This window comes from Etheostoma cragini, chromosome 21 (assembly GCF_013103735.1).
Source record: "Etheostoma cragini isolate CJK2018 chromosome 21, CSU_Ecrag_1.0, whole genome shotgun sequence".
NCBI lineage: Eukaryota > Metazoa > Chordata > Actinopteri > Perciformes > Percidae > Etheostoma > Etheostoma cragini.
In genome coordinates this window covers 6,309,642-6,337,043 of record NC_048427.1, presented here as the reverse complement: position 1 = coordinate 6,337,043, position 27,402 = coordinate 6,309,642, and the positions used below count along the sequence as shown (strand labels likewise).

Sequence of the window (27,402 nt, the reverse complement as noted above, 5' to 3'; positions counted from 1 at the left end):
TGTGTGTGTGTGTGTGTGTGTGTGTGTGTGTGTGTGTGTGTGTGTGTGTGTGTGTGTGTATGTGTGTGTATGTGGGGAGGGAGGCTGCAATCTCTGTGTAGAAAATTAACAATTCCACCCCACGCTAAGTCTGCATGACATTGAATGCATGAAACGCATGAATTATTGTGCAGAGAGGGCTGAATTAACTCTATATATCAAGCTGAGTCAAAATAGTTCAGGGGTGAGGGGCTGTGTGCCTCAGCTGATGAGGGGGAAGGGGATGGGATGAGTTCGTGGCATGGGGAGGAAGAGGGGAAAATAAAGTAACTCAACATTACTATCTCCTCCCATTAAAGTTAACCACTTCTCTCTCCACCGAGCCATATAACTGTCAAACTGACCTCTGATTTATTCTGCCCTTGCCCAGGCCCCTGTCCTAACTGTCGCATGCCTCCAATTAATTTTTTTTGTTGCTTCATCCGTTCCCTGTAAATGTAATGAGATTGCACCGCTGAAAACTGCTGACTCCTATTAATTCACAATTCCTTAATAATGCCGAAAGCTGGCCGCAAAAGCAGAGAGAAGAAGCATACTCGCACAATAATGGCATTTTAAAAGTGCACAGTTTTGTCAGCGATGTAATTACCATAATTCATCATAACGTGTTTTCACATTTGCACATTATAGACTGACACCTAGCTTAAGTAAACACTGACTATATTGTTTGAAAGACTCTTTTGGGACAAATACAACTGAACATCAGATTTGATCGCCGCTGCGTCCATTAACTCTTCACCGACTCAGCCATTTCTTTCACGAGGGACAGACGTTGTTTTGAAAAAGGAGTGCGCTGCTGTGAAGAGAAGAGGATGTCCAGGAAAAGCACTTTTTGGTATTTACAACGGCAAGCGCTCGCCAGGCAGCTGAGGTAAGCAGATGAGGAAATCAGATAATCGAAAATGACTGTAGTTGTCGCATTTGGCCCAAGATACAGCATCTTAAACTAGGTCAACAATGGGCTAACTGAGTCAAGATTTTAATTACCCCCAATCATAACTTTCAAAAGCATACAGGAGACACAAAAAGCATAACTGATACAGTCTATTGGCTGTGTTGATGGTGTGATTGAGTTGTGTGCTGACCGTTACGGGTGGGCTGCAGGTGCACAGCGGGAGGTATTAAATAGACTGTTTTTGGTCAAAGCTGAGCGCAGCTGGCAGGTGTTGGTGTGGAGGGACTTTATTACCCTATAAACCATCTGAGGCAATTCACTCGCACCGTCTTCTGTGGGCAGCAAAAGCCCCGATTCAATTACTGCTGATCTCAACATGGAGAGCCCTAGGAGACCAGCGGCGCTCAACCCATTGTTCTTCATGTCACCTTCCTTAGCAGAGAGTACAACGGTCAATGTTCTCACACTGCTGGAGCAAAATAAAAGGAAACCCAATACATGAGTGTAATACCCGGCAATCAGAAGACTGATATGTTCTCATGGGAGACTAATAACTATTTTGTCAGTAGAAAAAGAGGATTCAAGCAATCTGTAGTGGTTGATTGACATGTTTGGGACAATTAAAAGCTCAAGGAAGCGAGAGTTTCCAGCTTGTTTTGTTTGTCCTTTGTTTGTGTACTTGGAGAAGATTCATTAGGCCTCTGCATGGAGGATTTGAGTTCTGCGGAGCAAGAGGGACCCAGCCCAAGTGAAGCATGTCAAATTAGGAGGGAAAACTCAAACCGCTGCTACTGGGACTCATTAGAACTTAACAAACAGCATTTTGTTGTGTATGTGTACGTCTGCCTCTGTGTGAGTGTACTCATAAAACAGAGAAGTAGCGTTGGTTTGTGTGGTTATTTTCATCATACCAGTTTGTTTTATGAGGAAACCAAGCTGAGAGACTCTCCAAACAACTTTAATGAAAGTGAGGATCCAGCGGCCTCATGGGAACTAAAGTGCTAAGCCGATGCGCCAAAAGAGTAACCGACATGCTGCTAAATTAAAAGTATCAGGTTGCTTTAGTAAAGTACCCGATTCCCCAGCTTATAACAACAACAAGGACACAGAGTCATTGATGCAAAGCACTTCTTTGTGCATCTGAGTTTTTTGAGATGTTGACTGAATAATAGCAATTGTGTCTTTAACACAGGTGTTGTGGCTGCAGGCTGTTTTGCACAGCAACAATTAGATGAATCTGAAAAGATAGAAAAACAAATTTCCACTTGTGAATACCACATCTATTAGTCAAATCTCGGGATTTAATCTGAAAGAATATAATCAAGACGGGGGAGGTCTCTAGCTCAACCAGTATGAGCGTGCGCCCCATGTAGGCTGAGTCCTTGGCAGTGGCCCGGGTTCAAATCCGACCTGCGGCCCTATGCTGCGTGTCATGCCCTCTCTCCTCACCCCCTTTCCTATCTATCCAATGTCACTATTAAATAAAGGAAAATGCTCCAAAAAATAATCTTAAAAAAAAAATGCTACAGCCAATTTCTGCATTTTTAAAGGATTTTGTTTCAGCACAACACATACAAGGTTATCCTTTCAGTGTACGCACAGTTAATGGCAGCAAACACACATGTATTTGTGCTACATACATGCCAGATCAGTAGGGTGACTCACATATTACACATAGATACTCTCTGACTCTGAAGTGAATTAAACTGAGGTTTAAAACTGACAGAACACACCAGGTAAGCCTACCAAATACAGAAGACATCTAAAGACTGAATGTCACTGTGACTAGTTATTGATTCTAGCTGTGAAAGTAAAGAAAACCGAGTGCCTTCTCGCCTCAGCCGGCAACATGCTCTTTACAGTGCCCACCAAGCATGGCAGTGTCAGTAAAATATTGGATTGACATGCAGCAGTATTTCAATCTCCTGCAAAGGGAAAGGGAAGTCCGATTTGCTATTGGAGTAGGGAAAAGACATCTGCCACCCTACTGATCTCTGGGGTTAAAGGGAAGCTAATCTATCACTAGGCATATCCATGCCGATGCCTTTAAACAGCTCCCTTCACCCCATAGCTGCCGCTGCACAACAACTCCCGGCACATCAGTTATCATCCAAAAGCGTAACTGTACCAACCTCTCCCTTTGCTTCTCTCTGTCTCCTCTCTCTGCATCTATACCTGTGGTGTCTCCCCTCAACAGGCAGGGAGGTGCGGCGTTTCCTGTCCCCATCTCTCTCACTCCCCCCGGCCCCTCCCTCACAACCCTCTCTCCCATTCCTCAGATCATTTCAAAAGGGCCCCAGAGATCAAAGCTGGCCCTTCTTTCAAAATGGACAGGAACGGGGGATGTATTTAGTTAATCATTTATTTGGAGGGAAAAAAGACCCCATCCCTCCTCTCCACTCCAGTTTCTGTCTTCACACTTTTTCTTCCCGCCCCCTGCTATCCACATCCTCCTGAGGCCCTGCCTGCCACCTCTCAAGGCAGTTATTAATATGCAAAGAAAATAAGCTGGTCGTCCTCTGGATATGCGGTAAAGGCCTGGGGAATATACCTCAGCTACACAGAAACACTTGCTTCTGATGGATTAACCCCTCCTTGACCGAGACACAAAGTGATGCCTGAACATCACCTCTCTGAGACTGTTCATGTATGCTAAAATGGCCTCAGATACCTCATTAGACTTAATTTAGGAGGTATGATGAGCTACGCTTATAGGGTACACATTTACTGCTTAGCAGCAGAGCACACAATGAATCCATCTATTTGATCTGTACATTGTCGTTGAGAGATATTACAACTCACAATGAGGAGCAGCGCAAATCCTATATATAGAGAGTAATTACAACACAAAACACAGATCACATCCTGTGCTAAATCATGATTAGTGTCAAATACATTCTCAGAGTTTGAGATGAACACCCAGTCTCTCTTACTCACACACACACACACACACACACACACACACACACACACACACACACACACACACACACACACACACACACACACACACACACACACCTCAGCTGACTGGCCTCCAGCAGGAGGGGTGACCCTGTGATACGGCTCCGTCACACTCCCTGCCCAGCAAATGGACTGAGGCTTGAGGCAACTAATGGCATAATGAGCTCCAGTGACAGTTCTGGCCACGGGCGCGGGGAAGGCACTGGACAAAGGCAATGCACATGCGCACACACACAAAAGATGAAGATGGCGTGTTCATAGTCTCCATCATTCTGACACTGTCTTCTAGTTACCCGGTGATGTGTGAGAGCAGAGTGTGAGCTGCCTGCTCATGCCATCCCCAGGCATTATGCTTTTCAAGATACCATGGTTTTGGCCATGATTTTACGAGACAACTTCTCAAATTCATTGGTCTTGTCTTAAGGGAATAGTTCTACATTTTGGGAAACACACGTATTTGTTTTATTGCCAATAGTTGGGTGAAAAGAAGCTTGTCGTAGCTCTCATGTCTGTAGGATAAACACAAAGCTATGGCCAGGAGAGAGTTTGCTTATCTTAGCATTAGACTAGAAACCGGGAGGTAACGACAAGACTCTAGGAAGTCGCTGCTCCTGGCCAAGAAAAAGTGTGACACACATTATCTACCCAAAATTGTAGCCTGTTGTTATTAAACTACAATTTTTTTAAGGATTAAACAAACAAGTTGTAACATAAGTTAACATTAGCTAGTAAGATTAAAAAGTGCTTGGAGGCAGATTTTGTTACCTTTGGACTGCACATGTCCAGTCTTTTACTAACCACTGACTATAGCCTTATGTTGAGTTGTGAGGTTATTTACTTCTTTCCAAGAAAGCAAATAAACAAATCCTATAATGATGGTACTATTCATTTAACGAAAAATACATAACATATATTAAATACAGAATGCAATTGATATAGTAGTAAAATAATAATGCATTAACTGTGATAAATGTCAGTTTTCAGAAAGTTTGAAAGCCAGCCTGACCAATCATTCCCAAATCTAGGCAGTGAGAGTTTGACATGATGTCTTGCAAGTCCAACAAATTTTGCTTTGCTTAATTTGGTCTGTCAAGGCTCAACATGTATTTTCTCAGACCAGCCTCACTCTGAATTCTGCTGTACAACAAATGATTGACAGATCCACATGAAGCCTTACTACATCTGTCTGGATGAAAACACCTCTTGCTTCATTGCTTTCATTGCTAAAACCTTCAAATATCAAATCCAGTTTTTTTTTTTATACAAAAATACTGCAATCTAAGAGTCAATTGTCTTTTATTCCTTCTTTTTTTAATTAAAAAAGCAGCTTTATAAACACATTACTGTCATGGTATCAAATGACAATATGGCAATATGAAAGGTGTCGTTTGTAGTGATGAAGAGAATTGTCAACCAGATCTGCATCTCCCCTCTGCTTTACAAATTGAATTGTTAAGTTGTCTGGTGAGTACCTTTACAGTGTTGATTCTCACAGCGCCAACCGCAGGCAGCTGTTTTTTTTTTCCAAGAGTAAAATCTGTAAAATCCCATTGTCCAATATCTGCTCACCCCAAACAGCAGAGAGACACGTCTACACGTGGCAGGCTATTTTCATAATTGGACATTTCAACCTCTCTGTTTTCAAAAATAACTTTGTGTACAAGTGTCACTTTTCAGAAAAGTGTTTGTTTAAACGTGTACGTGTACATATGCTGCCACCTGTAGATGACAGTGTATGATTCAGATATGCGATTACGTTGAATATTGCGATACAACAATATTACTTGAGATACAGAAACAGCTCTTAACGTGTACTTAATTCTGCATATCTGCCGCTTTTAGTATTCTGCTAAATTACAACCAATGGATTGATGAATTTAAAACAAAAGAATGGAAATCATATCCAACATTCTTTTATTGAACAAATTGAACTTTGAATTAAATGTAAAAGGCACCACTAAAAAATTACAGTTTCTTTTTAAAGGGTAAATATTTGTTTTCAACTAACACCGAGTGTCTATAGCTATATTTTACAGCCTTTCACAATATGAATATTGCGCCAGTTGATATTGCAATGACGATAATAGAATATTAAGCAGCCCTAGTAAGGGCTCCCTTTTTCCCCATTTCACTTTCTGACCTAGATGTGCACATATGCGTACACTGGTGTGGCTATGAACTCAATGAGAGTGAATGTGTTCTGGGTAGTCCTGCCTGATTCATTGTACAGAATGCACTGGCTGTTAGCCAATCCCTTCTGCCTGATTCACCTGGGACGTTCTACATCTTGGCGAGCTTTGGTAGTTCTGTTCTAACTGTCGAGAAGAGACATGAAAACTAGACCCCACACAGGGAGGAGAGAGAGAGTAGAAGAGAAGAGCAAATTAAACAAAAAGAGACAAGCGGGAAGAGCCCAGATGAGCTGAAGAGTGTAGTCGGTCAGGCAAAAGTGGGCCAAGCTGGTGTTGCAATCAGGAGATGACACACATACAGGCTACTCCAACTGACTGCAGACAGGCCATGCAGACAAGCATGCAGTCTCTCTTCCTTCCACACACACACACACACACACACACACACACACACACACACACACACACACACACACACACACACACACACACACACACACACACACACACACACACACACACAGAGCCCGAGTTCCCTGGGTCCTGGTTTGCCAGTGCTGTGTGCTGATGTTGTGAAAAATACGGCTCAAACATCAAGCTGACTAAGGAAGATGAAGACGGCTTAATTTAGGCGGGGATGAGAGGAGGTATGGAGCATCAGGGCGACGCCACAAAATCACATGTTCTCTCACCTGACAAAGCCTGACTTTTGTTCTACCTCAAATTCAGAATGGTGAAGTACAACTGCATGTGTACTCACTCAGCTGAGCAGAGTGATTAGGGCTGCAACTATGTAATGAATTTGAATCATCAGTTAGTTTTTTTTAGTTAACTGTTTAGTCTATAAAATGTTGTGAAATAGTGAAAACTGTCCAATAAAACAAAGCCAAGAGTGACACGTTCAAATTTTTATCTCTGACCAAGAGTCCAAACCCCAAATATAGTTAATCTACAAAGGAAAGCAGAAAATCCTTCCACTGGAAGAACTAGCATCACCAAATGTTTGCCTTTTTTTGCTTGATAAATGTCAATTAACAAAAAACAACAAACCAAAATTATGATTATTAATTTTCTATCAATCAATGGACTAATCATTTCAGCAAGGCCTTGCTCATGTTTGCTGAAAAATATTTGAACGAATTCAAAATGCAGGTGGGTTTGATTCTCTGCCAACCATTATAGCTGAGAAAATGTGTCAGGTATTGTGGTCGCTTAGTGCAGGTCATGGGAGCCAGAGCACAATGGCCTCCTTTTAGGCCCAGGTTAATGAAGCCTTTCAGAGGGCATCCGTTTTGGGCCTCTCCAGGTTAATTGCAGAGCAACATACTGACAAAGCGCCATGTTGATTTTATGCAAAGCAGACAGGAAAGAAAACTTGTGCTGTGGTGCAAGCACGGTTGTTAGCTTCCACTTTCCTATGGAAAGAGCTGAATCCTCCACACTAGTCACAGAATCAGAGAGTCTAAAACCAGAGCTCACAACCTTTGGCAGCAGATTTTATCCGTGCATTTCTGACTCTGGTCGACTGCGTTGCACCAAGCGTTGTAATCTCTTTCTCTCTCCCCTCTCACTCTGATAAACAAAAGGTCAATTGCCCAGGTGTCACTAACCTTTTGTTTATGTCCTTATCGTTACAGGAGGCCACGAAGCTGACATTTATCCATTTTTCATGAACAGAGACATATAATAACAACCCCAAGGTAGGTAACTGTAACAGCATGAGAGGATTAATTGCAAATACACTGGGATGTCTGAGTGAATGAATCACTCAGCATGGTTGCGTCAGAAACTCACAAGTCTGACTTGAAAAAAAGTTAAGTCTGTAAAATGAACAAACTCACACAAACAAACGAATGCCTTAGATATCAGTTAGATCTGCTAAACCTTTCTTTGGCTTGTATTTCTTCTATGGTAAGATATATTCTTATCTCCCACATTTGAAGTTCCCTTCACACTCAAAAACTCTTGAAGCTGCTGTATTTGGCCATGGGATGCAAGAGGGGTCACATGATAGATTAAAGTGACATTTGACTAAAAACATATCATTTGAGTATTTAACACTCACCCCCTGTAGACATAAAAGGTAGCTTTAAGAAATTTGTAGCTTTCTCAAGGCAGTTACAATGGACAACAACAGTAGCCCAGCACTGAAAATCTAAATCTAATCCTCCATAGATAGAGTACATCTTGAACTACTTCTGCAGCATTATTCACCCCCCCCCCGTCTGTCTGAACGCTCAATATATTTTACTGATTGTTTCCAAAATATGGTTAAATATTCTCCTTTCATTTCAATTTTTACCTACTGCTCTTCTATTGGTTAGGAAAGCCGTTTGTCATCACTTAATGACTCTGTTGTTCATGCACCAGGCAGGGGGGAGTCCATAGAGAGGAACACTTATGGGAAATACTTGTAATAAGACTGTGATTTAGCTCAGATTATTTTCCAAAGAAAGTGACTGAAAGGAAATAAAATGAGGCATACAAAAACAAACAGAGGCATAACAGTCTGCTATATTTGCATTTACATAATCCTCTGCAATCTAACATGTTTAATTTGTTCAATGTACAATCTAAGCTTGAGCAAGAACGTGGTAAACAAGACTGTGATACCACAACAACAAGGCACCGTGGCTGCGCTCCCAGTAATACAACGAGGCATCAGACGCTCCTCGCTCTGACCAATCCCTGGACATCATCTCCTGGGCAGCGCAGCCACGGATTGGGCAGTTAGGTCTCCAACGGCAACAAGTCCAGGTCCTAATGGAGCAAACTGTAACATTTGAAATTTCACAAAAGGGCCAATGCAGCCAGCAGAGCAGACCAAGGCAGAGCCGATGGCCCAGGGCCCAGAGGCCCACTCTAACGACCACGGCCTGCTTTGCTGTTGGCAGCATGGAGAGCATGGAGAGCAGGGAGAACCCTGCAATACACATGAACTTCTTTGACACACAGAAGCTACTGTAGCTTTAGCTATCTGGTAAAGTAACAGCTTTTTGAGACATAGGTCTCCATTAATCAATTTCATAACTTTGCCTATAACCTAACATGACCAATGAGAGACATACAGTATGCCATCAGGGACGTAAGAAAAGGGGAAAGCCCCTTTACCTTTTCAAGGTTTTTTTTAATCCTTTTTTTGCCTGGGGGAAAAAAGGGAAAATAAAATAAATGAAAACACATTTTTATAGACTGATCTGACATGAAAAGAATCTGCTCAACATCTTAAATGGCTAATAATTACAATACTGGTTTATTTGTGGTTTTTTCATAGTGCATAAGGTGAATGCATTAGTGCTCCTAAGAATGTGGAATAAGATGCCCATTCAGTATATCTCTATCTACATATTTAAACTTGTGCATTCTGTACTTTTATCTTTAATGTGATCACATTCAACTCAGACTGCCACCTAACCAAACTACCTTTGTTTTTTGTTTTTTACAGAATGTCTCTGGGCAGCACAAAGGAACACACACAGAGAAAATAACAAAATAGCAAACAGATGCTTGGACAGACTTGGACAACAAGTATATGCACAGTACACAAACTAACAATAATTATCATTAAAATTCTCATTACTTTTCCCCTCTTTGCAATTCTAGCCAAAGTAATAAATAGTGCACCCAAGGTTCTACCTGGAGAGGAGACCCATTTTTCCACCAGTCACAAGCTTTTACTGCTTTATTTGAAACTAAATAAGGATTTTGCTATTCACTTGTAGCAAATATTTCCAAATTAAATAGTACACATAGAATTCATTTTCAAGCTTGAGATCTTTTCACTGGGTAGCACACGGTACACCTCTCAAAATAGACAAACACTTCAGCAAGTTACCTTGAGAAAGACCGTTGAGAGTTCAAACACTATGGAAAGAAGGCAATTTTCTATCAGAGATAAGCAGATAAGTGTCCCCAGCTGGAAGTTGGGAGTCTGGCTGGCTTGTTTACCTAAGAAAATGGACTAACACGCTGAACTTCAAATGAACCCCATCGAATGCAGACACATCTGCCGCAAGCCTAAAACAGACACTGTGGGCGGAAAAATGATGGATGTCAATCATCGCAGCTAAAGAGGAGCGGTGCATATTATGGACTGACAGATATTATTGTTGCACACAGCGAGATGCATCAAGACAAAAATACATTCTAGATAGATATATACTTTATTAATCCCCAAGGGAAAAGTCAATTCAATTCTGTAATACATATAAATAACACGATGTAATAAAATCTCCAGAGAAACCCATTTATTCTTGTATGTGCAACTAGGGCATGAAGACAACATTTTGTAAACACAAGCCCAATTAAAACTTGTTTTTGCAATTAACGCTAGTTCTCCAGAGATGCCATATAAACATTCATGAAATTCACACAAGAATACTCAGTAGATTCACGTTTTTAGCAGGATACTTCAAACTAGATAGACGGCGATGTGACTGTGTACTTCGTAAAGTCTGAGGTGTTAGGAGAACTTAGCAACTACCATCTGTCTGCCCATAAAGAAATGAAAAGGACAGTATATTAAAGCAAGGAGAGGATATAGGATTGCACTCCCTCTTTAATCTTCCACATCAGTGTTCGTACAAACATATATGACAGAAAGGCTCTAAAACCCAAGAGAACCATAGGTTGCATCCACAGATCATGACCACCGCTACCTTGGGCAGCAGGTGACAATATAATGGGAAAGTACTTGGCAGACAGTTTAGAAGCATAGTCAAGGAAGCTGTCTGATTGGTTGTTGAGCATGGGATTTAGTGTGGCATCGCTACCCATCTTAACTTTTAGGCTCCACATTTTCTTTCCATCTTTCACAAGTTTCACTGCGTCATCATTACATAGTTTAGCTTTTGTTTCGCTGCCTCCAGCTTCTTTTGAAACTAAAAGTGTCTTCTGGCTGTGGCAAAAGCCACATGCTAAGAATCAAAAACAGCACACCTTTGACGTTCTGTGTGTGTCGTGTTGAGTCACGGCAGTGTACCATGTAATGGAAAATCGCAATAAGTCAAACTAACCCTGGTCTCTTTTCTTGGTGTGCTAGTTAAAGATGTCCTGGCAAAAACCCAAATAATCAGCAGAAGTATGCACTACTGGGGTCAGATTTTGACCAAAGGAAATCTGCAGTGCGTATTAAAAGATAGCTTGAAGGAACTATTAGCTATGTAGTCTTTGAAAACTCAAAAGAAAGGTTTAAACGCAATAAAACATATCAAATTTTATCAGCCATAAGCAATAAAGATTGTGTAAAATCTGACCCGAGTGGCACACCAACTTTTTCTTCTTCACATGACTTTAATGCACGTCTTGGCACTTGTAAATACAATAGCGTTGCAGATGAGCGCAAAGTGGAAGACTTGACAAATACTCAAAGAAATATTGTAATTTGAATAGAATATATTGCAACATATCAAAAATGTTGACACAATTGCAGCATCCAATAGTGACAAAGCAAATCACAACAAATCGGTCAGATTCATTTAATTTAAATTTGTAATAAACAAAAGCCCAACTTGCAGTTCAGGTGTCTTGTGACTCCAGAATTTTCATACTTTTTTATTCTTTTATATCAACAAAATTCCTTCTGCACATTCAGCATTTTATGTGATTGCTACGCTGCTTTAACTATGAGTATGTAACCGCAGTGATACTGAGCACAGGCTGGGTGCCAGTTTTAACGTTGGACATGCTGCATGAGTGCCTCATGACAAGATTATTTACAATCATGTGAGAAAACTGACATGTACAACATACCGTACTATAAGTACTATAGGCATCTTCTTTTCTCACAATCTGTTGAATGATATCAGTTGCCAATAACTCATCTGTCAAGTGTAAGAGTTAAGGTTATCTACATATTTATCTACACAGGTGAGAAAATAATTTTTTTCCCCCGTGATACCAATCTGTTTCTTTCTACTCCTAATCATTTCCAATTTAACTACATAAAGGTGGGACAAGTGTGATAAAAATAATTGTAACAGCACTGCTTTTGTGCTCATGAGAAATGGTACACTCCTGTTTAATGCAAAACTATGCAGCATGTAAATGTAGAATAAACACATTCTTCTTACAAATAAATAATCAAATTTGCCTAAAACCAATATATGTAGGCAATTTATTCCACCCTTGCCCGGTTAACTACACTTTGCTTTGAAAGTCTACCTTGGTCTGGTATGAACAGCAGCTAATGGTGGCTAATGTTAGCAAACTTATACTAGGTGGGTATTGTTGTGTAACTGACATTGCCAAGCAGTTTGCTGGAATAGGACCCTTTTCTAAATGTGCTACTATGTTAAAGTAGTATTATTATCATGTAATTGTGGCCACGGTGGCAGTTTCTTGGTCTTGATTTCAAAAAATAAATGTATCATCTGGCATAAAGGCAGGCATGGCCACGGTCACTACCCACCACCCACTACCATCTCAATTAGCTGGTGCTGAATTGATAAGTTGATCCACAGATCAATTCAATAATTATTGTCCAGCTGATGTTTACTTCTAAACAAATGATTGGTATAATTAAATATCCAAGACAGATGATATGAGCTATTTCTGGACGTCTGCTGCACAACACATCCAGGAACGTTCCAGCAAATAGATGAGAATGTAAAGAAAAAATTATTGCTTAAGAGCAATAATGGTTTGGGCCAATGAGATTATGACAGCGCTCAGTTGCCAACTGTCATCTTTTATGAAGTCCTTTTTACTTAATTGCATACTTTATGTTCCCATCAAAAAAATTACATAAAACAGGAATTCAGATTTGTATGGCCTTTAGTATTTCATAGCAAGAGATCCTCAAATCTACGACAAGCAGTCTTGGTGGGAACAGTAGGAGGCGTTTTTTCTACAACAGGAAGAAATGACGCGTAACAGCCACTCTTCGTAGGCAGTCGCACCTCTCTTCTTCCTCCTTAGCGCTACCTCCCAGTGATGAGAGGAACCTCTGCAAACAGACAGCCCTCTCCGCTTTCCTTTTCATATTTTACACAGGCAAACTTCAGGAATCACGAGCTCATCATTAGCACATTCATAATTCAGTATAATGGATTATGTAATTGCTCCATTAATCAGGGGAGCCACCCCAGCATACTCTCCTATGCATTAGTTTAATTATGGGAAAAACCTCTGTTAAAATAGATCCTGGGTTTGTAGTAGCAAGAGTTTGAACGTCTGTATTTGGCACTGTAGGAACTTGCTGCAGACTGAAATTTAGAAGAAGTTTTTGCGATGTATAGCCCCGAGTCCTTGTGGTACACTCACAGACTCCTCTTCCATAAAATGTGTCATGGCAGTAGAAAAAAATGAAAAAGTAGTCAAAAGGGCAAATGCCTTTCAGGAAACCAACTGTCAAGCTCAGGCATCACTTAAGTCACATAATTTATTGACATTTGCAGGTGGCGTCTGGGTGATGAATATTCCAGTTATGTATGAAGCTGGAAGCGTCTGAAACAGATTAAGACATGTAGAAATGGAGGTACTTGTCATCTGATTCCAGCAGCTGGCATGACTTGTGAGGGCTTAATCCAACAGTGTCACCAGCTATTTGTCAAGGAAAAGAGATAAAGGGCTCTGCACCTCCTTCTCCTCACTTTTGTTGGAAGCCCAGTGCGAAGAGTCTGGCTGCAGTCCTTTAGTTTGAGTGACATTTGACTATCATCACCAAGGGATTCTCAGTGTATTTTGGTCTTCTCATCATGTTAAAAAGGTCACTAGCAGGCAGAAGCCCCTATGCACTCATAAGTGCGCTGAGTGCTGACAAGAAATAACAGCTTTTGTTGAAAAAACCTAGCATAAGAGAGATCACTCCACATGTAAAGAAATTGCAGCACACTTAACGGTTATTTTCCTTCTGTGCTTTCCTCCCCCAGCTTTGACTTAAAGCGATTCCTTTCTTACTTTCCTGCTTTCTTCCTCCACTTGGATGGAGAGTAGGAGAGCCTGGAAATTAATATGCATTTTACACTGCTGCATATACAGTCCAACATAAAACTTAAAATCCAAATAAGACCAGAGTGATTGGTCCTTCAGTCACTACCTACACAAAACAAACTGAATGGTTTGTGGTTACTGTCAAGATTTTGGCAAAGCTTCACAAGGCTTAAAGCCTGCTGCCAATAAAGCAGACAGAGCCAAACCGAAAGACGGAGAGAGACAAACGCAGAATTAAACATGACAAGAAATGTTTTTCCATTGTGAGAAATGCCCATGTAATGCTTAAAAAAGAAGGGCTTATGCATTCACCCTCCGTAGAAGTGACATTTAAATAAGCAGGAGCCATTTTCTTCCTCAATCCCTCTATCCCTCCTGTTCCCTGTGTGCCACCGTAATTTGAAGCTGTCCCAAACAAATCCTCTTAATAGACCTTTTCCAAATGTCAGGTTACCTCAAGCGGCATGACGGTCTCAAAAAAGCAGCCCCTTGGAAACTTTGGTCAGGAAAACAAAAGGAGTTTAAGCATACATGCACATTTATGGGGGCAGTCACCATTCACTCCTCGCACAGTTGCTAGAGAAAGTAGAGGACTGACTATGCCACTACTTTTTAATTCATTCTATTCTAAGTATTGCTCATCACGCATGCATGGGTTTATTTTTCTACCCGGTCACTTACTTATAGTTGTACTACTGAGGACGTCAGTCCAATTTTGAATTGGGATTTTTTCCCAGGACAGGTAAAGAGAGTGGTCAGTTCATAACTGGTTCCTTTAGAGGCCGGGTTGGCTCAGTTGGTAGAGCAGGCGCAGAAATACTTAGAAAAACTAAAAAAAAATACCTGGTTCTTTTAATGGCATCAACTCATCTCTAATCTCCTCTACCAAATTCTGCCTTAACATGCCGTGTCCTCAATCAAACCAGTTCTGCCACAAGTGTGGCATCTAGATCCTAAACGTGAGATTGTAATGCAGGAACACTGTTTAACAATGTATAAACATGTACTGTGTGTGACTTGCCAAAACAACTTTCTGAAGACAAGTCCACCCCAAAACTATACTTACTGGCTACATATCACATGACCAATTGTTAGAATAATTACTTCTTAATTATGTTTATTTTAATTAAATGTTCAAAAACCGGTAAAGTTAAAATGGATATTAAAAAAAAAAGAAACCATTTGAACAGAAACGTCCCATTCTCGCCTTTTAGCCTGAGGGGAGGCACGAGAGACAACTAGTCTAGTCTGGACACAATAGGAACAAATGTCACGATGCCTGCCATTTGTTCAGAGTCAAAAACATTTTAAGAAAAGAAAAGAATCTCTTCCTACATATTAATTTTAAGCAGAAGCTGCACAGAATGCTTGGCATGAGACAAAAACAAGAACTCGGTGACTGTGCATTTAATAACCTCTGGCACAAAGAAAGTTAACATGAAACTGTTAGCAGAGTGCACAATCTCAAGAGTCATTCCACTGCCCTGAGTTTGAGGGAATGAGATGAGGGAGAGCAAGGGGAGCTAATCAACTCTTGCTACTCAGTGGCATTTCATGCACTGTCACTAGTTCAGTGTTCACAAAGGGCATCAATAAGTCAACATGCTGCTAAAGCAGAAGTGGATCCAGACTCGTCAGCCATGAAAAGAGAGACACGACTTTTAAGCAAGTGCGAAATTAAATTGACTTTGCAGGTGAACTGCTCGAGGGGTACAGAAAGTGACAATACCATGGAAAGTTACCATGGTGAGCGTAAGGAAAAGTTTAATAAAAAAGAAGTACATCTGACCCCCACAACAAGACCTGGTAATGGATTGAGCTGATATATTCACATTTCTTAAGACACAGCTTCTAAGTACAAAAGAGCTGTCCTCTCGCTGCACCTTGTATAAGATGCTGAGCCAATAGAGGTGGTGGGCGGGGAGAGGGAGGTAGAGAGGTTAGAGGATAAAGACAGAAAGAATGAATGAAAAAAGCAGCTTTTCTGCCTTTTCATTTTGAAGAATTAAGTTCTGCCATCTTCTAATCAGTGCCATCGCAGCTGCACAACGTGTCACCATGTCCAGACGGCCAGGCTGGTTTTGAGCTTTTTATCTTTTCTTAAACTTCCCCTCTTCTCTCTTTCTCATTGCCTTGCATTGGGCAGAGGATCTGATGCTTTAATATGGCTGCCAGTGAGGCAACAGCCATTTAATAACAATGCAATAGTTCCTCACAGCAGTAGTCCAGTGTCGCTCACACACCCCGCTGTGTGCAGATGGTACATTGTCTGTGGTTTCCGAAAACATTCTCCTTTCTGAGATGTTTTTCCTTTCTTCCCCATCACACACACACTGTCCTTCATGTCAGCAATATTTAACTCTCTTCTTTATAGAAACAGCATACAATTGCACTGCAGTCTTATTTCTGCTATTATTGCTCGTCTTATTTTGTAACAGGTTGGCTGAAGTGCCCCCCAGAGGTGATTGGCCTGTGTTTGTGTGTGTGTGTGTGTGTGTGTGTGTTTGGCAGTAAGCCTCTTGCATGTGCCTCACAGCCTCCCACAGTGGGGGACATCTGGAGGAGGCGTTACTGTGTACACAGAAAAAAAGAAGAAGAGTTCAAGCCTGAAATATCCTCCTCCAAGGACATAACTGGCTTTCATTAACACACAAAGGGGGAAATATGGTGTTGGGAGATTTATTCAAATCAACATGGCTAATGTTGCCATAAGCCAGTCACCTTGCCAAGTTACCCTAAAAACTCATTCTCTCTATCAGTGGCCCTTCCCCCGACTCGCCGCTGAGAGCAATTAGTGCACATTCTGATGAAAATGACCGGTAATTCAGTGGAAGGAAAAAGCTTCAGAACAACCATTTCACAAGGTAGATGTTCATTATGCGCCAGCAGGGAAGAGCCTCCTCTTAATAGAGTGCCAGCCATAAACATCCCTCATCATCACCGTGCTTGCCATTTGATCTCACCTCTGGGGGTTCTGCACTGGGCATCTTCATTCATTTCTTCTATGTTTCACTGTCTGTTTACCCAGTAATGGACTCTGCCCAGAGAGTTGTTAAGGGGGGGAACAAAGAACGACACTCTGCTGTGGAGGTGATTAACGACTGAATTAGAAAGCAAACTCCAGGTCACCTTCTTTAACATTGTGATGGATTATCTAATGCGAGAATCTGATAGCCTTTGTTATAGGTGAACTACAAGCTGGATCACAGGTTGTGGAGCAACGCAATGGTGCATTAACAGTGATTATCAACATTCCCTTGAATCTGTAATCAATAAACACCATGTTGTAATTAAATAGCCAAAAACTAGATAAGAGATGAGCTAAGCATCTTACTGTTAGTGTGCATGCAACTGTGTCCACCACTGTCTGTAAAGCCTTAGTTAGCGTTGCCCTAGTTCAGCTGTGAATGCGCCATCTCTCCTGTCACAGGCAGTTTACAAGACTGAAAACGAGGGTTGCCATCTGTCCCACCTCTATGGGGTGCACAGAGGGACGTTTTGCACAGTTTTGGCATGCCTGACTTCCCCTAATGCGGCACAAATGTTTAGAGACATTATATAAGCAATGAGACCTTCACTTGGGTGGAGGGGAAATGGAGATAGATACGTGCAGAGGAAGAGGAGAAAAAGCAAGAGAATACGAGAAATTAGAAAGTGTGAGAAAGCAGACCTTTATTCTCCACATTCAGGGAAAGAGCTGCACTAAAGGGCTGTGTTGTTGTTGCTATATGTTACACAAAGAGGATAAAATACAAACCAACAAGTCCAATTGTAGGGCCTTTTAAATGCCAAGACCCCACATGGGGCGTTTTCACAACTTTGAGGCAGGCTTGTGTAATTTTAGAAAGTTTTAACAGCCGCACTAATAGTCTCTGACAACTAAATTCTCGAATAAACCCAAATTCGCAATATGCCCAATGCTGCAGGGTACTTGGTAAGTGAGCTTGCGTCAATTAAGCAGTGTTTTTTAGGATGGTAAAGTAGCCAGTGTGGCCTTTTTTTTGTTGCAATAGCGTGGTTGTTTGTTTGAATACGCCTTAACAATTGCCCAAAGTAAGAAGTCAGTGAGAAATGCAAACAAACCTATGTTCAGCTCTGATCAGATCAGACTTCAGCTGCACTGGGAGTGAAGGCAATCTGGAAATAAAAAGACTGAGTTCACCCACTGCAAGGAAAGGTGATACTGAGCTCAATGAAATATAGCGTATCCTGGAAACCAGGAAAAAGAGGAACAGCAACTTGCTTAATGCACAAAGCAATGACTGCACTACAGCCAAATGAAAGACATGTAGGCCTGTTGTTTTTGTGCTGTGTGTGTTTGTGTATGTGCATGTAAAAAGTGGGAAGGTCATCCACAGCAGAGTACACAATGGTAGAGGTTTTAAATCCTAAGACATGTTGCAATGGACACCTGGAAGAGCATTTGTATGCAATTCACTCCTTGTTCCTTTCACAAAGGAACAAGATGAGATTTAGCTGGGAAACTACAACAACCACTGTAACATGGACAATGCATGCAAATTGAAAAAACAAGAGGAGGTAAATTCAGTTTTGTCAAACGTTCACTACTTTGACACATCAGCATCATTGAGTACAAAGCAAAAGTGAAAAAAACAATTTCCAAGCATGCATGTTTTTGCCTTAGGGTTGGGTAACGACTCCGGTATCGACCGGATAACGTTAGTACTATCGAGGACAGATTCACGTTAAGTCAAACGGTGCCCAATTTTGGTACCTCTAAGCACAAGCTTCTCTGTCCTCTGTGCATGTTGACAGAGAGTGGGGCTTCGCTCAGATGCACACACGCAGAGGTACGGAACAAAATGACATTGTTTGTTTAAGTCACAGTGAGTCACGGCAATGCCGGTAAATCAGTTCAAAGCGTGGTTATATTTTTTAAAACTCCACACAGACAGCGTTTGCTCCAATATTATATTAATGGCAAGCCCGAAAGCAGCCGCAGTGCGGTCACACGTCCACCTATGGCGGTTTTTCAGTTACATTGTACCTGCTCAAATTGCCTCATATCTACTTGCCGTTTTTTATTTTCCATTATAAATAAAAAGTCTCAGGTACCTGCCAGTTCCAAACAAGCTAAGGCGATACCAAGAGGTGACGTGAAAACCTGCAGATTACTGATTGGTTGGAGAGAATCGTCACTAATTACTGTGTCATCATTGCTAGTAACAGACGGGGGTGTCCTGAACAAACCCGCCATTTTTTAATAGTTTAGACAGTGGGGTTTTTTGCAGCCTCCAGCTTCTTTTACACAAAATGTGTGGCAACAGCCACATGCCGAGAATCAAAATCAACACATCCTTTGACACTCTGTGTGTATGCCGCGTAAGATCACGGCAGTTTCTTGCAGCGTTGCTATGATGACCAGGCATGCTCGCCCCACGCATGAAGTGGTACTAAATCTGCAATGGAAAAAGGAGGACGGGGCACCGCGGACGAGTCGGGTGTAGCCGAGTACAGCTGCTAAAGCAGTGGGTAAGTGCCAGTAGACTGACTGATTAGACTGACTGCCTTACAGACTGGAGATTCTAAGTCAACATTATTTTTATTTTATCACTTTATTTAAGCAACAAGAGCCATTAAAAAAACAGAAAGTAATAAAATTTGATATAAATACAATAAGAGTTTTAGTGCACTGCAAGAAATTAATAATTATTTGATAGCTTGCGGGAACGGGTGTTCTTGTTTATTTTGTGTGGCGTGTTAAATGCCTTAAATAAATAACATAATGTTCTAAGTAAACAGGACAAATAGGTTTGGAATTATTTTTACAACTAAAATCAATTTTTTTTTATTGCACTAAGAAGGTAAAGAAAAATGTTACCATTTGGTGCCATAACCAAATTTGAGGTACGGACATGGGTAACCAGCCCTAGTTTGACCAACTTGACCAACACTCCAACCTTACACAGCCCGCTGCCTCTGTCAGTGTTTAACTCTCTACAACTTTGCAAAAGAAAAGTTAGAGGATACAGCCTGCAGTGGCGAATCTAAAACACTGTTTAGGAAAGCTGCTAACGTTCAAGGACCAACGCTTAAAATTCTTAAATGTTTTTGTTGAGACCTTTTAACTGCTCCAGTATATTTTCTCCACTTCAGACAGCACCTTTTCTTTTTTTTAATTTTTGTAAAAGAGCCACTTAAAGTGCTCATATTGTGCTCATTTTCAGGTTCATAATTGTATTTAGAGGTTGTACCAGAATAGGTTAACATGGTATAATTTTCAGAAAACACCAAATATTTGTTATACTGCACATTGCTGCAGCTCCTCTTTTCACCCTGTGTGTTGAGCTCTCTGTATTAGCTACAGAGTGAGGCATCTCATTTCTGTACCATCTTTGTTGGGAGTCACACATGCACATTAAGTACTGCTAGCTTGTCAGTTGCAGAGCATGAGGGAGTGCCATGCTAGCAGCTAGGCGAGCATTATAACATGTGTTACAAAGTGATGCACGTTTGTCACGGAAGTAAAGGCTGGACTACAGTAGAACAGGAGATGGTAAGCCGCCTTGGGATGGACTTTGGGCTTTTTAACTTTGTAAACCTATAAAATGCACAAAAAGATATATAACACAATAAAAAGAAAAAGTCAATAAGCATAATATGAGAACTTTAATGTTGCCTTGTCTGAGCTTTCACCACATGAGTACCTTGCCACTACTTTTTCTCTGAGCGCTTTTGTGTTGTGACTGGTTGTGTTCAATTTAATCCCTTCTGCTTCCAGCTGCTTATCATTTTTGTCAATATTGGAGTCGATTGTGAATCGACAGCGTGAGACAGACATCTCTGTAAAAAGGTACACAACACTGAATCTGAGAAGGGATTTGGTGCCAAATGAATCATGACTGCTGTCGGTTAATTCTGCCCACAAGTACAAGCCTACTGTCACAGAGCACCATCCTGCTGATGGTGTCTAGGATTATAACAATGTGTGGTTGAGCTTGATAGAGCATGCTGGGCTCTTTCTTTGGGTAGATAACTAAATAATTAATTGTTGGGGCTTATTGGTTGCACAAACGTAAAATCATCACCTAGCAGAACATAGAACAAGAACAAGCTACAACTCGGGTGGTAGCTCTGGTGGTCAACTTTGGTCTTTAATTCTAACAAACAATTCATGGGCATTTTTGCAGGTAGGTAACCAGTGAGCATTCATGTCCTTCTTCATACTGGTTGGTTTTGGTTGCCTGCACAGTGGTGGTGGGTGGGATCTGGAGGGTGGATGATTGTGCACCCTCCCTCACTGTCAGGTGAAAAGACTTGGCTGTCATGGGGCTCTTTAAGGGCACATGGCTGTCTAGAGCTTCCCGGTGCAATAAGCGGAGTTAGCAGTGACGACAGCAGCAGAATGGGGGAATTAGCCTCGCCAAATTGAGGAGGAAAGGGGGAAAAGGAAAATGACTACAGGATTAGCTACGATTAAGGTCACAAGACATTGTAGAAACATTAAGGAATAACAGGTCTGGGCAAGAAATGTGTAGTTGGACTGTCCTTTAGGCCCTGTTACCTTGCCTGTGATGAAGCCAAAATACTGCACAACAGGTGAATTTGCATACATTTTAGATTATAATTGTGCACCTTTACTTAGTTTTTCAGCTTCATAAGCTGCAGTTCAGCCCGAAATAAATGTGTGGCGGTCTTCTGGAGTTTACCATAAGAACTAGCAGTGAGACGATGTCCATGTGCCACATGATGTTCCTCAAAACATTACAAATCCTTAGAAATTCCTCATTATTTAAAGATTCACTAAAATTTCAAATGATATCCTTACAATTCTTGTTTTTTATGTCATAAACTCCAATATTTAGGGTTTGATGGATGACCTATTAAACATGTAAAGTAAAATGAATGCTGGCATAGTGGGCAGGAAATGCTATGAATGATACCCCCCCCCCCACAAAAAGCCTACCGCCTACCCACTCACTATCCTTGCTGACCTTAAACGCTGATTTGTATCACTTTCTCATATTGCACACATACCGACAGATTTCCTTGTACTTGGTTAAATGTATCTATGGTAATGGTGCTGTATGAAATGCACGCATATCTATGAAGACATTTGTATTACATAGACTTCGCCCGAAAATGAGACAACTCAACAGATTAATTAACAGGGCTGATATGCAGATACACAAGTATAAACTGTAGATACTGTGTGATAAAGTGTTGAGTACAGCAGGCTTCTTAAGCCGTCTGAACAGCAGAGAAACTTGCTGCTGTTATCATGGTGGTCCTTCTCCCTTGTTCATAGCCTGCCCTGCAATTAATGATGCACAGTGATTTTCCGGGAACCCCCCCCCCCATCCTGTGTTTGCACGTTTGTATGTATTTATGTAAGTGACTGTTTGTGCAGGCTTGCATGTATAAGAGAAAGCTAATTTTCTCTACACTGCACCGGACGGATACCCACTGAATTTGTATTCAGTAATGAGACTGGGTCGGGAAACGATGGTGAATTTGTAAGCATGCATAGTCTCCCATAATTCCATTTAGTAGTCCTGTAAACACTTATAAATGCGGGCAATAGTTACAGCAGCCCCCCTGCCTGTTCTCATCAGGCTTGCACATCTCCAAAGAAACCAAGGGCAGGAGAGGAGTAGATATCGCAAATCACATTATGGGACATGAAATTAATCCCCCCCCCCCCCCAAACATTTAGCCTTCACACAGTTTAACCTTGAAAATGATTTTTACTCCCTTGCATGAGGACTTAATAAACCCCCTCCATAACATCCAAAAGAACAACTCCGACATAACAACAATAGCTCTGCTGAAGTAATTTTTCAATAGGATCCTTCACCGTGCTGATGATATGTTGTAATTTCATTTCACTTACGTCTGTTTCATAATATAAAACACAATTGAGCAGGGGCACTTAAAGTCCCAAAAGACCACTTCCTCCTTAAGATAATAAAAGCCTTTTGTGCATGCCTTTGAGAAATCCTTGGTGGATTATGCAAGTGTGGATTCGGGAGCACATCAATTAATATGCATTAAATGAAAGAGTATTAAGTTGTAAGAAAATAATTAATAACTCTAATTGCTGTGCTGCTGCTTTGCCTGACAAAATCATACTTTAATGCTAACACGACTGACTTTGACTTCACCAACAGGGGCCATGTACAAGAGTTACTTGACCTTTTACATGGCTGAAAGACAATGTATTTCCACTTTATTCCATGGTCACCTTGCTCTCCCCTGATACGGTTGTGGAGTGGTGAAAGCACCAGCACAAAGTGCTGGTTAGATCCAATCCAAATACTGCAGAAAAAAATTCTATCTGGTAGCCAACGCTAAAACCATATGAGGTTGCTCTACTAGTTTAAGCCAGAATACATCTGTTTGTGTTATAGTAGAGAATACTGTAGATCTCTTATGCAAGCCCTGTCGCTGGATCTTGCTCCTTTATACGGTACAGAGAATAGTGCTGGGACAGGGTTCCACTTTACCGATTGCCATAAGAAAGACCTTCATGGCTCCAATTATCCTTTACCTCTGTGTAGCTCCAGAAAACACAATCACTGTGACTGTCAACAAAATTATAGCAATTGCTCACTACCCCCTACTAACTCTTGATCAGTTTACAGTTCTACCTCCGTGTTGTTGTTTTTTTAATCAAAATTGCCCCAGCTTACAGCTAAATCATCTTGCCTTTGGTTGGAGATAATGAGCATGTTCACCGGGCTTCAAATGAACATCGCTGCTCCTGGGCTCCTCAGCTCAACATAGTCACATCATGCAGACACTTTTGAGGAATGCAGAAAGAAGAAGTTTTAGCCTTCAGAGACCAATTAAAAACACATATTCAAATGGACATAAAAGAAGCACACTGATTCATTTACAGTGCAGCCTCATCTATATTGCTTCACTCGCTATCAGATTCATCCCAATTGTTTTCAACTCTTACAAACAAACACTCTCATCAGAGTGGAAAGACTCGGGGAAAAAAAGACTTATCTCATCTCTGCAGGATCAAAGACTATATAGAGAGTGAGTGTGAGGACACACAGATATACTAATTTGTACACAAAACACACTCACTCTCATTCAAAAGGGCATGGAGGCAGGATTTACCAGCTCAGTAGCACTGTTTGCATGCATTATATGATCCTTATTAAAGACTATGGTGAATATTAGATCACTATCGTTATTATCTCTGTAATAATTGCACAGGAGATAGAGATATTTTCTTCATCTGTTGCTTTTTTAAGGCTGTAATTAAAATATTGGATTTTAATTATATATCCTTTAAGTATGCAAATGTAAATGTATGGTTACATTACTGTAATAGGACTGAAGCACTGCATCTTCTGCTTGTTTACATAAAGAAAACTGGGGTTGCAAGGAATGATCACTTTAATTACCTGTTAATTAATGTATTAATTGTTTAGCATTGAAAAAGTCAAAAGAAATTATGAAAAAGGCCCTTTACAACTTTCTACAGCCTAAGGTCACATCTTCTAATTGCTTGTTATGTCCATCTAAAATCAAAATAAATATTCAGTTAGCAATTATATGCAAGAGAGATAAACAAGCACATCCTCACATGAAATAGGTTGGAACGAGCAAACGTTCGCCGTTTTACCTTGATAAGCGACGTAAACTGTTAAACTGTTAACTGGTAGTAAAATTGCAAATTCCTTTCCTGCCAGTGTCCTAAATTGAGCACTAAAACATGTTAAGTTGAAATGAAAAGAGAAGTTCAGGCAGCTCTTCAACCAGTCAGAATTTTATCCATGACATATTTGGTACCACAGCCCAGCGGGTTTGTAGGCAGTCTGAAACGTGCTCCGCCTCACTTCCGCAGCACTTCCAGGGAAGCTGCTCCCATAAATCCCTTCTAACAGTTGCTGCTGAGGGAACTTTTTAACACAGAACTTAGCAGCCACTGTTATTCACTCTTAGAGCGAGAATCTTGGGATGATGGATGATAATAAATATTGCATGGGGGCTAACAGAGGTCCCCTCATAGACGTTCAATTGCCTTGAGTGATAGGGTGCTGCTCGGCAACACAGCAGAGCATGGCAGAGGGCAGGCTCTTCACGGGGTCGACTAACTGAGTCTGTGCAATTTCCTCTCTAGAAATACGACAGTGCCCATTCTTAACAATAACACTGTTTCACAATGGGGGAAGGTAAGCGGAAAAAGGGGAGTATGTCACTATCTTAACTGAAGTATGGCAAGTTTGGTGGTTACGAATGAAGAATTTATTGTCTCAAGGAAAATAAAGATCCTCTGTGGACCACTAATGACTGGGAATGTACCTGGCATGTGAGGGAAAATGAACACTACTCAGTGTTATGACCAGTTCCCCGCTGCACTTGTGACTGGAACAGTTTAATGGACAAGGGAGCCCTGTTGTGCCGGGCTGCCCACCATCTTAACAGCTTCCTTGACAATAGCCTACAACAGAGCAGATGTCCAAGCTGCACACATCTGTAGTGGCCTTATATTCCTTTAGGCACACACACCCCCTTCCTCATCCAATACACCCATAAGACAGACAAAGAGCTGCTTTACTAAGGTCACCCACTATTCAGCTTGCATAAATTGAAAACAAATGGTCCTGTTGTTAATTTCACTATATGTTAACTAACAGTCCGAGTTCTTATTTGTAACTCATTCACTTTGATTATATTATGATTACTTTTTTAGGTGTTTCTCCAGGATAGAAATCATCTTTGTTGAAATGACAGATGACATTTTTGATGAGCGATAAGTAATTCAGATAACTCTAGTTCTTCCTTAATCCAACACGTGTCCTGTTGTCATATATTCAGAGTAATCCGCGAATTAATTAGCCCAATAGAATGTAAGACTACTTTAGTGTGTGTGATTAACAAGTCAACACAAAGCAATAAGCGTCTCATTTATACACTGTCGGCACCTAGCAGTGGCTGTACACATAAGATGCACTTTCCTGACCATTTTTTAAATTGACCTTGTCAGCTGCTGTGCTAAATCCCAATTTAAATATCAGCACGGCAACTATAAACATGATTTACACAAATTAGCTCGAGTAAAAATGCAGCAAACCGTCCAAGAGTGGAAACTACAAAAGTCAGTTCATTTTTCTCCTTCGGTGGTTTTAAAGTCACATCCTGGAGTCTTCAGTTGGGGGGGGGGGGTCATCCCCAAAAACATGAGCCTTAGTTTCACTTGCATGTCACTTACAACAAAAGACTGCAAAAGGATAAAGTTACTATATCCACACTTTATTTGCCCACATGCCGATCTGAAACTCTCCACACTAAACCACAAAATCCTTTCAGGGGATATTCCTCAAGGCAAAATGTCATCAAATGAAGGTGTCTGATCCACTAATCACTTGTGGGTCCCTGAGATTTAAAAAAAAGAAAAGTTTAGGGAGCCTTTGATCCACTTTAATTATGTGTGGCAGCTCCTTTAAAGTGTTCTAATTGTGCAAAAAAAGAAAAAAACATGTGAAAGGTCAGTGGCACGGTGATGCAGCTTTGACAGCAGATGTACTCCACAGTAATTTGTGTTTTCAAAAGATGCCCAGGCTAAGCAGCAGCAAGCGCCGCTGAAGATTACACAGGATGACGTCTTTCACAAAACTCAGTCAGCCCGGTCAAATGTGAGGTATTAGAGGCTTTAGGAGCAAATACCCTCACTAGAAAGCATAAAGTCACCCACACAACTCCACAAGCATTCACCAAACACTCTAAAAATGCACTTCCTATTTTCTTTTGACCTACACACTCCGTACAGGGTCTCGTTGTAAGCAAAAAACAATAGTATCCGAGTCGAATACCCTCGCGTGCATGTAATAGGTGAGGGACACGAATGGCAGCATTTGGAGGAAAAAAGGGGGCTATTCGCGTTTACATTGACAGTTACGCAAGGTTTCTACGTGGTCAGAAATAATGTCCGTGTGTGTGTGTGTGTGTGTGAGTGTGTGTACAACCCACCCGACAATTCCCCATCATCATGGCGCAGTAAGGTGGACACACATGGTCAGAGCTTGTATGCGGACCTGAAACCCGACGGCAGCCAGTCATGGCTAACTCTTATTTGACACACTAAAAACTGAATTTAACGTGTAAAGCCGTGTTCCTGCTGTAATGCAGTCTTACCTGGACGAATGACGTCTAATCGCAAGTTGAGAAGACGACTTTTTAGACACACGTCGGCGGCAGCATCATCCGCTTCGGGCAGAAATGTTTCATGTAAAGATTTGGAGTAATTCTGATTCCACCTTTTTAATCCTCCGCGCGCTACAAAAGCGGCTTCTTTGAGCTGATGGGAAGACACGGTCGGATAGAGAGGAGTGATAACCTTACAGGGAACTGGCTACAATGTGTTAAAGCCTACGCGTCCTTGTTTATTAAAAGACGGCCAAGCGTTTGCGTAAACGCCGAGTAGCCTAGGTCTGCCCAACTGTTTCACTGTTTTCTTTC

General features: G+C 41.2%; 1 protein-coding gene across 3 annotated transcripts in view; it reads right to left on the bottom strand.

The window, feature by feature from the left end:
* ctbp2l (C-terminal binding protein 2, like) overlaps positions 1-27,396 on the bottom strand; it is a 93,092-nt gene extending 65,696 nt beyond the window's left edge. For all 3 annotated transcript variants that reach the window (XM_034861485.1, XM_034861490.1, XM_034861486.1), the window contains exon 1: positions 27,079-27,396. The gene's annotated coding sequence lies outside the window, so the exon portion shown is untranslated. The remainder of the gene's footprint in view (positions 1-27,078) is intronic.
* Between the last annotated feature and the right edge of the window lie 6 nt (positions 27,397-27,402).